The sequence below is a fragment of the Acomys minous genome, assembly GCF_964271855.1.
Source record: "Acomys minous genome assembly, chromosome: 7".
In the NCBI taxonomy this organism is placed as follows: Eukaryota; Metazoa; Chordata; class Mammalia; order Rodentia; family Muridae; genus Acomys; species Acomys minous.
The window spans coordinates 83,791,346-83,805,955 of NC_140488.1; positions in this window are offsets into that span (position 1 = coordinate 83,791,346).

Here is a 14,610-nt window from a genome sequence, read left to right on the forward strand (position 1 = left end):
TCAAATCAAATATTCATCTTTTAGCTAATATTTATGAATCCCTCATGTCTGATTTAAGAGAGTCTCATCTTTGTGATTTTTGAGACATGCTATATGTTTTAGGGTATGTGAAAACACGTTCATTACATTGTTTATACATATATAGTTTTCACTACTCATTCCAGAAAATAGGGGACAATATTTTGTCAATGAGCCTTTAATTGTGATATCATGTATTGGTGTATCATATACGCCAATGTAAATTTTTTTCAATGTCTAAGTTAAATGCTTATAGTTAACCATAGGCTTAAATAATTGTCTCTGTCATGGGAAACAGACATGAGCCATGAATTCTCTCTCCTTGTATTTGCTTCCCTTATCATGTCAATGCACTTCTGCAGTACATTGCCTAATTTATGGAAACAATGAGAAAGGTGGCTGGAGAGTAAAGACAATCAAGTGAGCAGTTTTATTTGTGGAATTATTGATATATAAAATGGAGGTACCAAAAAACTCTAAAAAGCTATTAACTCAAGAGCAAATTTAAGATGTCTTGTGAATATGACATGTCTTTGTATCTTTTTATGCACAAGAGAAATATAAGATTGGGCTCCTCACCATTTCATCACATCTATCCTTCGAGACTATCTGCAGTTAATGACTGTTGGAAGAGAGGTGTCACTTTCTTCAGTGTTGTACTCACTAATATATTGCCCTTACTAATGGAAGTAACCTGCTACTTATGCTTGGGTAAAATTTCCTAATTAAATTAAATAAACCATAAACAAAAAGGACATAAAATTATGATGGAACTTGTTGAGAATAATAGTCCCAGTAGGAGAGGGAGGGAGTGAGGGAGGGTATAAAATAACTAGAGTTTATTATATAAATATGTGAAACTGTCTGCGGATGGAAAAATGTATAACAAACAAATTAATCTCAATTCACATACATAAAAATGGGCACCTAATCCAGGTTGCTTCAGAGAAAGAATATTCTATATCTTTTTCTTGCAGTCCTATGGGAAAGGCTTTTCTGTGGCATGGCATTCTGGGTGAATGACTCTTGCAAGCTTGCCTTCAAGAACTAAACTTTGTAGCCAAGTTAATCATATGCTCTGAGATCATTTAAAGCTATGCATTCAATCTGTTTTTCTATTGTGTACTCAGCTTGTTTAAATTTAACTTGCCTTTAAGAAAACAAAGTGATCAATCTTACTATACCTTGGACACCCTGTCCAATCAACTTTTACAAGCTAAGCTGAACACATAGCTTTAATCTTAAACTATGTTCCATATTTTTCCCTTGTGACCCTTCCATGACCCTGACTCAGAATAATGTTTGTTTGTTGTGATAATTAAGTCTAACCTCATTTGCTGAAAGCAGCAGGGTTGAAAACAGCCTTGAAAATAGCAGATCCACACAATAAATGTTGAAAGCAATGTTTGAGTACAGGTTGATAACATCCGTTATGCTGTTCTGGGATCTGTATGCTGTTTGAAGAAGAACATTTCAAAGCAAGATTGGGTCCATTCTTGGTTTAAAGGATGACTCCAAAAGTTTCTATAATGTGACATCACCACACTTAAAGTTATCTTTTGAATCGTTCACACAGCTTGCTATTGGATAAAATTTACTATTAGTGTGAGTCTAATTTAATAATTAAAATCCTTAGGCTAACATAAAAATGCTACACCTGAAAGAGAAACTACAGATAGGAATATTACCATGCCATATGAAGTAAAGTATCTACTTCAAGGGCCTAATTATAAAATAAGATAAAAGAGTAATAGGAGTGAAAAATTTCAGCCACATATGTGGCACACAGGAAAAGTAAAATATAAAGGTGTTTGAAAAAAGAAGAGTCAGCATTTAACAAACAGGGATATTAAAAAGAGATATTCAACTCCCTACGTTTGTAGGTAGAGAGAGGACTGGGTAGGGATATAGTATATTCATCTTTAGACACTGATTTAATATTACTTTGAAAATCACCCATGAATACAAGAAAGTATAGATAGATAATTGTGGTGGATTTTCCCCCAAGTTGTAAATTATTTATTTAACTCCTACAGTGTTAAAAATACCAGCTTTTAATTCTCCATTGTTCTACCGTGGAAGATTTAGTAGAGTGATCTTAGTAAAGAACAAAAGAGACTTGGAATGGTTAAGGAGCAAGAGACAGGAGAGAGTTTTAATTTTGTTATTAACGAATTAAATTTGAAAACAGTGGCTTTTTTCACACAGATACATTCTGTATGCTTAGCTATTCTACCCCAATTTTTCCCAGTCACTTTTCACTAAATTCTCTCTCTGTCTCTCTGTCTCTCTGTCTCTGTCTGTCTGTCTGTCTGTCTGTCTGTCTCTCTCTCTCTCTGTCTCTCTCTCTTTGTCTCTCTCTCTCTGTCTCTCTCTCTCTGTCTCTCTCTCTCTGTCTCTCTCTCTGTCTCTCTGTCTCTCTCTCTCTCTCTCTCTCTCTCTCTCTCTCTCTCTGTGTATAACAAATATGAATCTATAGTATTGTCTTTTTTATAATTTTTATTAATTTATTCTTGTTACATCTCAATGGTTATCCCATCCCTTGTATCCTCCCATTCTTCCCTCCCTCCTATTTTCCCCTTATTCCCCTCCCCTATGACTGTTCCTGAGGGGGATTACCTCCCCCTGTATATGCTCATAGGGTATCAAGTCTCTTCTTGGTAACCTGCTGTCCTTCCTCTGAGTGCCACCAGGTCTCCCCGTCCAGGGGACATGGTCAAATATGAGGCACCAGAGTTCATGTGAAAGTCATACCTCACTCTCTACTCAACTGTATTGTCTTTTTTAAAACTTCTGTCCTTTAAACGTTATAAAGTAGTGAGAACTATGTACTTTTTTGAGATTATAATATAATTACAACACTTCTCCCTTCCCTTCCCTTTTCTTCCTCCAAACCCTCCCATACAGCCCTATTTGCTCCCTTTGCTCCAAGGACTAGCCGCAGGCCTTGGGAGGCAGCATCTGTGCTCTGTCTCTCAGATGGAACTGTGGGCTACAAAAACAACAGTGTCTGGGTCTTCTTGTCTGGAGAAGTCCCCACAGTCTAGGGACAAGTGAATCTGACCTCAGGGTCACCTGGCAAATCCAAGAAAAATTACCAAGGCAACGTCCTGGGTCCAAGTCATCAGCGGCCCGGGCTACAAGGTATAACTACACACCTGGAGGAGCCCGCAGCACCTGTACTCTGGACACCTGACTCAGCAGGAACTGTGGGCTACAAAACACCAGTGTCTGAGTCTCCTTGCCAAGAGAAGACACCACGGTGTGGAACACAAGTAGATCTGACCTCAGGTCACCCAGCTGGTCCAGGGAAAGTTCCCAGCTCTGTTCTCAGGTCACTCACCTGATCCACCTGATCCCTACATACATACATACATACATACATACATACATACATACATACATACGTACATAATCTGGTCAGTGTGTATAATGATATTTGCATGTATATTATCAGGGCTGACAAGTATTGTTTTCCTTTCCATTTCTGTTCTAGTCTCCTGCATGCTACCACCCTCTCTATCTTCACTTTTTATTCATCTTCATTCATAATAATAGTTTCTGAAAATATTTAATAAATATTTCAAAGATGAACTAAAGTAAAATAGCTGAGAAAAATGAGACCAACATGAATTAACACGGGGAGGGAGAAACATAAAGAAACAAAGTAAGACTAGTTTTAAGAATATCTTAAAATATTACACATTTCCACAGAAAGATGATTTATTTAAATTTTTATTTTACCAGAATGTCAATCAAATAAATTAACTAAAAGGTACATGATTGAGAATTATTTTACAGGGCTGGAGAGATAGGTAAGCAATTAAGAACATTGGATGCTTTTCCAGAAGACATGGGTTTGATTCCTATATGATGGCTTACAACCTCTGTAACTCTAGCTCCAGAGGACCTTACACAAACTTCTGATCTCTGTGGACACCAGGTATACAAGTGGTGCGCATTTTATACATTCAGGCAAAACACCGATACATATAAAATTAAAATTAGAACATGCTAAAGAAGGTAAGGCATTCCTCATAAGAAATACAATTATTTTTGACATAGACAGGAAAGTCTTCATGATAGAAAATGAAATATAATCTACGATGCTGTCAACAGTCCTCTAGTAAATGCAGTTCTTGGAGTCACAGTAACATTTTTCTTTGACATACCTACAATAAACACAACTGCTATCTTTATAGTAATATAGTATAGTATAGTATAGTATAATATATACTTTATAGTAATATAGTAACTAAGCCTATAAATATAATTTAATGTCATTAAAGTTAAAAATTTAAAATCTGTTAAAGGGTCAAAGGAGTCATATGCATATTATATACTATATAATAATGTAAGATGTTATAATATAATAATAAATGACTTGAAATTATAACAGGAATAATAAATGTATTTTCTATAAAGACATAGAAATGTTACTATTCTATGACTTTGCTAGTAATAGTATTGTAAAATTTGATTCCTATGTATGCATAGAAAAATCTTTAAGGATAAGCATGCACAGATGTTAAGACTGGAAGAATGAGCTGGGTGTGGTGGCACATGTCTATAATCACAATGCTTACGGAAACAGAGGGAGGTGGATCTCTGAATATTTGAGGCCAGGTTGGTCTCCAAAAGAAGTCCAGGACAACTAAGTCTACACAGAGAAACCTTGCCTCCAAAAATTAAAAAAAAGGAATGGAAGATTGTGGGGTTATAAAATTTCTTCTTTTTTTCTCCTTTTAAATTAAAAGTAGATTATTCTTTCATATAACACATCTCAATTACAGTTTTCTCTCCCTCCAGTTCTCCTAGCTTCCCTCAGCTCCTGAGATCCACACTCCCTCTGTTACTTTTCAGAAAAGAGCATGTCTTTTTTTTACATGTCTTATCAAAAGGAGATCATGTTGTACATGCTGCTTGTAATGTGCCTTTTTAGTTAATGTTTCCTATCTATCCTTGCCATTAAATTTTCATCTTATCTTAAAACAAGACTTATAGTTGATATGAAATGTATAATATGAATAATGATAAAAACAATGTTCAAATTTAAAAATTAAAACATGTGCAATTATCATTTGTTCTAATGAGTTGAGATTTGATAAAAAAAAAACTACCAACATAATCATATTAATTTATTATGAAAGAGAAAGGGAGCATATCTTGTTTTCTGTATACTCAATTTCATTCTGATTGCAATATATATAGCCGTTTCTTCTTATTCTTTATGCCTTATTTTGCATTATCTCATTTAGAAATTGCTTCTGATAATCTTCTTTCTCTCAAAATTCAGGCCCTGCTCTCTTTGATTTTTTGTTTTCTTACATACACAGTGTACATGTTAGTACACACTGATTTGTTTATTTTCCTCTTGTAGAAGTGGTATATTTGATTTGTGTGTGTATTATCCTGGAAAAAGGAAAATAATGATTAAGTGGATGAATATACAAATAGAAAAGGATGGACTGTTTGCAATGTGTAAACTTGCAAAGCTTATTAATTTCACATATTGATGAATAAAATAATCAAAATTACTTAAATGGTATATATAAAGTATAAAAGTATAAAAACATGAGGAATTGTTAATAAATCATTTCTTCTAAACTTACATCTTTTAAATGTCTTATTGTAAAAAGCCATGGCTATAAAAATGTAATAGAAAGACAAAATTACTTAATGTCACTTAAAAAGGACAGATAATTATTTTAAAATAGTGTGTTTATTGAATAGTATTCAAAAGTGAATTATTTTCAAACAATAAAAAATGAATTAATACTAAAGCCAAGCTACCAGTCTGTTACACACCATCCTAACATAGTTATTACCTTATTTTGTAGGCTAATATTATAATTGTATGCATTCTAATGTGAAATATCAGCAGGTTTTACCACATCATTTTTATTTGTTATTACTTCTAATACATTTTCTTTATTTAAGAATTAGTAGTAATTGTGATGGTGTTTAAAGGTCATTTAGAAAAGGGCATATGATATCCTGGTTAGATGACAGACTGGATTGTTTTACTTGGATGTGGTTGCATCAGTTATAAAGGTTATTGATTATAGTGGTAAATGAAAGTGTCTTACACTTCAGAAGTACAAAACCGACTTTGAGTAAGACAGCCATCTACTTCTTAGAGACCACATTGATTATTTTAGATTTTGTCTTAAACTCTGCCAGTTTTCCTAGGCTGTTTGGCATCAGGTCTTAAGCAGATAGAACAAGACTGGTGAAACTTTGACATTGTCTAAATTACAGTGACTCAGTTTGTAGCTGAAAGACTGTGTAGGAATAAAAAAAGAAGGGATAGAAATAAATGCCAGAAGACATGAAGAATAGTAGACAATTGTATGAAGTAGGATATTTTGGTATTGGATTCTATAAAGTAGGAAGTAACTGATACACCTTCACACAAAATGAATTAACGGCCTGTTTATACATTTTTATGTATTACACATGATATTCACTTCTGGAAAAACTAAATAATGAATAGGCATTTTATATTTTGCTTCTTATTAAAATATCATTATCATTGTTTTTAACTTTAGAGTTGGGATGATTAGTTTCACTTGTGGAATTTTTCTTCTCACCAGTAAACAAAAATCAACTCATGAAAAATAATGGAAGCAATTGATTACCTACTACTTATAGATACAAAAATATTACTGGAAAATTGTACTTGTCGTTTGGCATTCCCTACATTATCTTCTTGAAGCAAGTGAAATGACTTTCCATTCAGGGACATGTTAAGCACTTTTTGTCAGAGGATGCTCAGCTTTCCTCACAGACCAGGAAGGTAGCATGAAGGAACACTCTTCTGAGTCCCAGTGATTGCACAGCATAGCTGTGCTTCTAGTGCTCCTCTAGGAATTCCTTCAAACCCACAGCCCTTTAGTGGAGAAACCTTACATTTATGTAAATGTAAATAAGGACGCCTCTCTTGGTTATGTTTGTCCATGGAAGCTTATCTGTGAAGGAAATAGATTCAGAAATATCATGTATAAGCATGGACTTATACACATGAATTACAAAGGAAACTGAGAGAAACATGGAGTACTGGAAAGAGTCCCAGGAAACAGGGAAATAGTAGAAATACAGAAAACACTTCATATGGCCCTAGCCCTTCTTTCTTTTTCTTGACATCTGAAATGTTGATAAGGCTTATTTCTGGCAAGTGAAAGGGAGATTGAAAAGAGATACTATACTACTGATGCTGTAATCTTCATTATATTTTATAATCCTAATTGATAAAACATGGTTCAACACACATTCACAAACTGGCAATTAACTTATTTCTCTGAGAAATTTAGTCATTTAATTAAAATCTGACTTATTCTTTGAAGAAGTAGAGATAGATTTAGCAACATAAATTAATTTCTCTTCAGATGCTAATAATAAAAATATGATTAAAATAATGTTAGGGCTAGAGAGACAGCTCAGTGGTTAAGAAAACTTACTGGTCTTGCAGAGAATGAAGGTTTCATTCCAAGTACCCTAGTCAGACAGTTCACATATACCTATACGTCCAGCTTCAGGGGTATCATAGGCCTCTGGCCTCTGCATGTACCTGCAAGTCATGCACACATACAAAGACACACTGGATTATTATACATTGAATACTGTTTACTGCTAATACTGGTCATAGAATTTATATCAGTTTCTGACTTAGTCCTCAAAATCACATAAGGATGGTATTATGAGCATTTCACAATTTAGGGAACAACTTGCTAAAGTGAAAACTAACAAAAAGAAAAGAAGAGACAGGAGTCAGAGCTCATAATGCAGTCTCTGCTGTGTCTATCTTCATGTGTATGCCCACATGTTCTGTCTAAAAGTCAGACATAATGCCTAGATTTCACAAAATCATATAACATTGACACCTAAAATGGTCTCCCTGTTATTGCTGGTTTGAGAAGAAGCAGTCTTTCAGTTTCCACTACTACCCCATCTCCAAATGTCTTCTGACTAACTTCTTGATTATTTTACTAAATGCCTCTTATAATTGTGTATTATCCTCAGTGCATAATTAAATGGAAGGGAGTATTGAACAACAGGCATTTTTCTTAATGAAATGAATTTAATTCAATGTGGAGATGAGTAAAAATCATTGCATTTTTTATCTTTATTTTTAATTCTCTTGTTCTAATTATCTCTGAAAATATTAACAATAAGGGACACAAATAGCAGAAAGTACTCTTACGTTTTGTAATCCGTAAAACAGTGATTAATAACTATTTCAATAGGTTGTTGTATTATAACATGAGCATGCGAGCACGCGCACACACAGACACACACACATAAATATATATAACAGGGTAAGAATTGAATGAATGGTTACGGTTCTTGTTATTCCTAATATCCTTGTATGATCAACTAAACAGTAATCTATGACAATATCAGATAAGATACAATATTATTTAAAATATTTTGACATTTATTTCATTTATTTCTTTATTTGTGTGTGCACATATAATGGGTAGAGACCAGAAAACAACTTCTCAGAGTTTTCTTTCCTTTCAACATGAGGGCTTTGAATGTCCAACCGAGCCATCATGCTTATGAGCAAGCATCCATTGTTACCTAGTGATCCATATTGCTGACCACAGGCCTAATAATTTTCATGGACTTCACTACATAATAATTAATTATATGGCCATAATACTTACTTCCACTGTACTGTTCTGTATGACTTTAACAATGGATAAGATCATACACACACACACACACACACACACACACACACACACACACACATACGCACATACACACACACATACACAGACATATAGATATACATACATACACATATACATATATGTATACATATACATACATATGAATATTAATGAAGAGTCCTTGTAATTTGGATCCCCTTTGTTGTTTTATTTCTCTTTAGTCATAACTTCCCTGTCATATCTCCAAACCACAAAACTAATCTTTCTGAATGATCCCAAGGTTAGACGTTCAATTTTCATTCTCATAGGAGAGAGCACATAATGTAATATAATATATAAGGTATTCTATCATATCTTTTGGATTATGATAAAGCTCTATATGTATATATGTATAAAGAGTAGTGGGTGTTACTAATTTTAACCAATCCTGGAGAAGGAAGATATCTAGTCAAAATAATTAATTTTAAAATATAACATGTATTTAATTTAAGAGAAAATGAATAGAATGATTCTTTTTTCAAAAAACTACATCATGGAACATTTGTAATTTGAAGAAGTTTTTAAAAATCTTAAAAGATCTTATTGTAGTATATTTAAACTATCATAGTTAACTGGGACATCTTAGACTCAATGTTGTCAGAAATAATACCAATGTCAAAAAGTGTATAAAATAAATGTCAATCTCTCCAATGATTGAAAAAAGTAAATTTAAGAAATTAATGAAGAAAAACTTGAAATAGAAATGAAAGCTCTATAAACCATTGCCTTGCTTATTAAAGTTTTTAACCAATTATATTGTATTCGTGTTTAATTAATGACTATCTTAGCACATCCCAACATGAATTTCCTATCCCATATTCTGTGTGTATTTTTTTAAATTTTTTGCTACACAGACTTTTGTGTAGCCAAAACTATTTTTTTATTAATTAATTTATTCATATTACATCTCAGTTGTTAGCCCATCCTTTGTATCCTCCCATTCCTCCCTTCCTCCCACTTCCCCCCTACTCCCCTCCCATATGTCTTTGTCTGAGGGGGACCTCCTCCCCCTGTATATGCTCATAGAGTATCAAGTCTCTCCTTGGTGACCTATTATCCTTCCTCTGAGTGCCACCAGGTGTCTCCATCCAAGGGACATGGTCAAATATGGGGCACCAGAGTTTGTGTGAAAGTCAGATCTCCTTCTCCACTCAACAGTGGAGAATGTCCTGTCCATCGGCTAGTCTGGGTAGGGGTTCGAGGTTTACTGCCTATATTTTCCTTGGCTGTCAAACAAGAGGGCTATTCTGTGTGTATTAAGTTTAACTTAGGCCTTTTTCGAATCACAGATGGCAGGCCAGACTACTTTACCCAGCAAAACTATCAATAATCATTGATGGAGAAAACAAAATATTCCATGACAAAAACAAATTCAAACAGTACCTATCCACAAATCCAGCTTTACTTTTTCTCATTAATTCTTTTTGTTGTTGTTACTTCTTTGAGTATTCCACACATTGGATTTTTATCATATTCACCCCTCTCCCAAATCTTGCTGGATTCATGCCTTCTTTCCTACTTAAGCAACTCTGTGTCCTTATTTGAAAAAAACTATTGAGTCCAGTTTGTGTCGCCCTTATACTCTTCGGTAAATTGCCATAGACTAATATGATGCTAACCTGCCTGGATCCATATCCTTAAGGAAAGCTAACTCTCCATCTTTAAAGAGCTGTAAGTTACCATTATCTCCTCCGATGTGATAGAACATTTTTGGTTACCTCCTCCCTTAAGGCTGAGATTGTTGTCTGTCTTAGGTTTGTAAAGGCCTTGTATATGCTGTCTCAAGCATGATAAATTCATATAGGCAAATGTCCTCCTATATCTGGAAAACTAAATTTTGTTGTTTTGTAATTTACCACCTTTGGTTCTTATAGTCTTTATGCCCCATAATATTCCACAATGATCCATGAGCTTTGGGAAAACTAGGTATGATATAGTTGTCCTATTTATAGCTGAGAATTCCACAGTCTTATATTCTCTGAATCTTAACCAGTTGTGGATCTTTGTGCTAATAGCTGCCTCCTACAAAACAAAGCTTCCTTGGTGAGGTTTGAGAGATGCACTGATCTATGAGTATAGAAATTGGGAGTAAGTTTTAGAATATGTTAATTTATAAAAGTAAAAATACACGGCTTTCCTCTAGAACCTATGTTATATTTAGTCACAGGTTCTTCTGTAAACAGTGTAAATGGAGTAGCAATGCCTCAAGCAGATGCCACAGGCTAACATCAGTAAGCTCAGTACCAGGAATGTATTACTTTTTTCCTTGAATCTGCTGTCCAGTGAGGTCACAAAGACATCCCACAAAATATTATAAGCTATTGCCATTAGTCTTGGTTACATTATACAAGTAGATAGATCCTATTGCTGAAGAAATCACATACTTGAGTCATAGAACAGGGAGAAACAAACCTTCTGTATTCACCTAGAAGCTTTATTCCTTTTGGCTAGTTTTCATTGGTGCTAGAAGATCGTATGCATGCTACTGGGACAAAAAATAATCAATAATCTTCTCCATCTGTGAGCTCTTAGAGCTATCTGTCAAGATATCCCATTGGTGCAATAGCTGCCCAAATATCATGGTAGGAACCAACCACTTTTTAATTAAGGTGTACTCCACAAGAAGAAAACCATATCTGGAACTGTTGTTGGTGCCAAATTAGGTTTACTGGGTAAAAATAAAAGTATCAGAAGGCTGTCTTCTTTAAGAAAGCTCTAAGTGATAATCCATCTTCTTGTCTTTCCAACCTTCTAAGATCACTTTCAGTCTTTCTTTGAGGCTCCATATTTGGCTTTCAAACAAAACAAGAGCATAATTTTTCTTTGGTCCTTCTTCCGTTATCACGTCTCCTTCTCTGACTTCTGCAATCTTCTTTCACTTTTAAGGAATATTGTGATTTCATTGGATTCGGGTGGCTAATCCAAATTTATTTCTATGTTTATGGTCAACTGATTAACAATTCTACATCTTCCTGAAATTTTAATTTCCATTGTCCACTCAGTCACAACTTTGGAAATGAATTCATGGGTATTTGGGGGGCATTGGTACACCTATCATATTCTTGTGTATGTGTGTGTGTGTGTAACAAATTCCATCTCAGTCTTATCATAGATAGGATTAATATGGCAACTGAGTGAATGTAAATCAACAATAATGTTGCTATGATCTGATCAAATGAATAATTTATGGCATGTAGAAGCATGTGACCCAAATAGAAATTCACACATGAAAGATAAACATTTTCTTTTGATTTCCATAGTGAAAACTGCTTATGAACCATTAGAATATGATTAAGTATTGTCCTTTGTAAAGTTTGTGCTTCATTGTTGTTTTTTAACATTGTTCATAATAGATTTCATTTTTAGCTTTTAAGTACTCCTTTTTATCATTTGCCTGACTATATTGACAGACTATACTCAATGTTACTTCAGAGAAAGAAGAAAAAAATCTTCCAATGGAACACGAAGCTTTTAGATTGGTCCTAGTTGAGAAGTGACATGAACAAAGATTGATTTTCTAATTTAATTTATTTTCTAAGAAAGTGGTCTGTAAAAGCAACTAACAAATAGTCATAATCTCATTTCTTAACTGGAACCTTATGAGCAGCTAAGAGCACAGGCAGTGGCAGTGGAGGGTAATAAATCAGTTTAATAAGGTATTGACTAATGGCATTGTAATCTTCGAAGTGGCTGTATTGTTCTAAGTCTTGCTAAGGTTTTATACTTCATTGATAGGATTTATTTTGTAAGGCGAAATACTTTCAAAACTTATTGGTGCCCTTCCACTTTCATTTTTCTGTTAAACTGAAACCATGGCAACCTGTAGATGGTGTGTTTCTTTTTCTCTCTTTTTATTTATTTATTTTTATTTAATTTATTTATTCAGATTATATCTCCATCATTAGCCCCTCACTTGTATCCTCCCCCTCCCTCTTTCTTCTATTCCCCTCCCCTAGGTCTGTGACACAAGGGGACCTCCTTTTGTCTTCTTATGGTGCTTTCCATCCTCCTGGACTAGTCTCCTTTCACATTTAAAAAATTACATTACTGCACATATGTGAGAGGTAGAGTATCCTAAATATTTAAATAAATTTGAACTACATTATTTTGTAATATGATACAAATTTAAGTTGTTTTGTACAAAACACAGACACACATACACACACACGAACTTATTTTTTTTCAGTTTATTTAAGTTTCCAGCATATGTCTTACCAAACAAAATTGTAACTTCTTTTAAATGGTATATTTTTTCTTTTCTTGTTAAACCATGAGAAGTGAAAATGGTGTGTCTGATTAAATTTTTCAGCATGGGTCATGATCCAGTTTAACTCTGATCTGAGCCAAAGGATATCTTATCTAGGTATCATATCAGTGTGTAGCAACTTCACAGTTATGTTAAAGCAGAGAAGGTATTTTATGTAATTCAAATACTCAGCTGTAGGAACTACTTTCAGAATAGTCCATATAAAAATGATAAACACATTTAAAAAGCAGTATTATGAAATTATGACATTGTAGATGGAACCTTGGACCAATGATTAAAGGATCTCAATTCTGGATATATTTTACATGTCGAAGAAAAGAAGTTTGTTGGTTTAAGACATTAAACTTCTGGAAATTTCCTCTAGAGACAATAGGAAAATGCTACTGCTAAAGATATCTGATGTAGTAAACATTCACATTAGATAAATAACATATGTCTGTGAAAAAATTATGGGAATGTATGTATATAAAAATACATGTATGCATACAATATCAACTGATTTAAAATTAGGTCATGAATTTAAAGGAGATCATGAAGGGGTATATAAATAATGGGTTTGGAGGAAGGAAGGGAAAGGAGATTTTTTTTGTAATTATATTATAATTTCAAAAATAAACAAAATATTTAAATATCACCAATATTAACATTTTTCTAACAGCAACATTACAAGGTATAGAAAGACTAAAGTACTTATAGCAAACAGTGCTTTCAGCTTTTTCAATGCTAGTTGAATGTTTCCTGAGTTTTTAATTTGTCCTCTACAGATGATCATCTTACTGTATTTTATATATTCAGGTAAGTTCTAATATTTATAGCACTTAAATTACTTCTTAATACATCTGATTTAATCTTTTTCTCTGTGTTGCTCTCATCATAAATCTATGAAAATGTATATGCATTAAATACTCCTTAATACATGTAGTTTGGAACTCCCCGTTCAAAATATCACAGTAATATTCCCTAGTGCTCTCTCTAGAAGGAGTCATATTTTTTCTGGATCTAAAACATAATATTTATCTTTGTTCCCTTCTATATTTAATGAGTTTCTTTTGAGAAGCAGACAGACAAGTGCCATGCTTTGTAAAATAAATATTAGCATTGTAAAAATGAGAAAAATATAAATATTATATATAATATTTAATCATAGCATACCCAAGGACAATTAATATTACTCCAAAATTATTGTCTATAAGGACTATACACTAAATGCTTGGCTTATTAATTGGAATTCTTGGAAAATTGTCTTGCTTGTCACATGTTTTTAAATATTCTGTGTAATCAAAGCCAACAAGGTGGCTTAGTAAGTAAAGGCACTTTCCACTGACCCTGATGAATTAAATTTGATCCCTAGGGCCCACATAGTGAAAGAACATAAGCTCAAATCCCAAATTGTCCTCTGACTTCCACATGTATGTTGTAGCATGTGCATACCCAAGTACAAACACAGATTTTTAAAATGCAATATTCTACTTAATCATAGATTCTGTAGATGTCTTGAATGAACAATGCTTTTAAATTTCATGTGCTCATGATCTGAGCCTAAACATTGCTCTAAATTATTCTAATTTTGTGAACAATGTAGAAAAACTTAAAATAAAATTTATCATA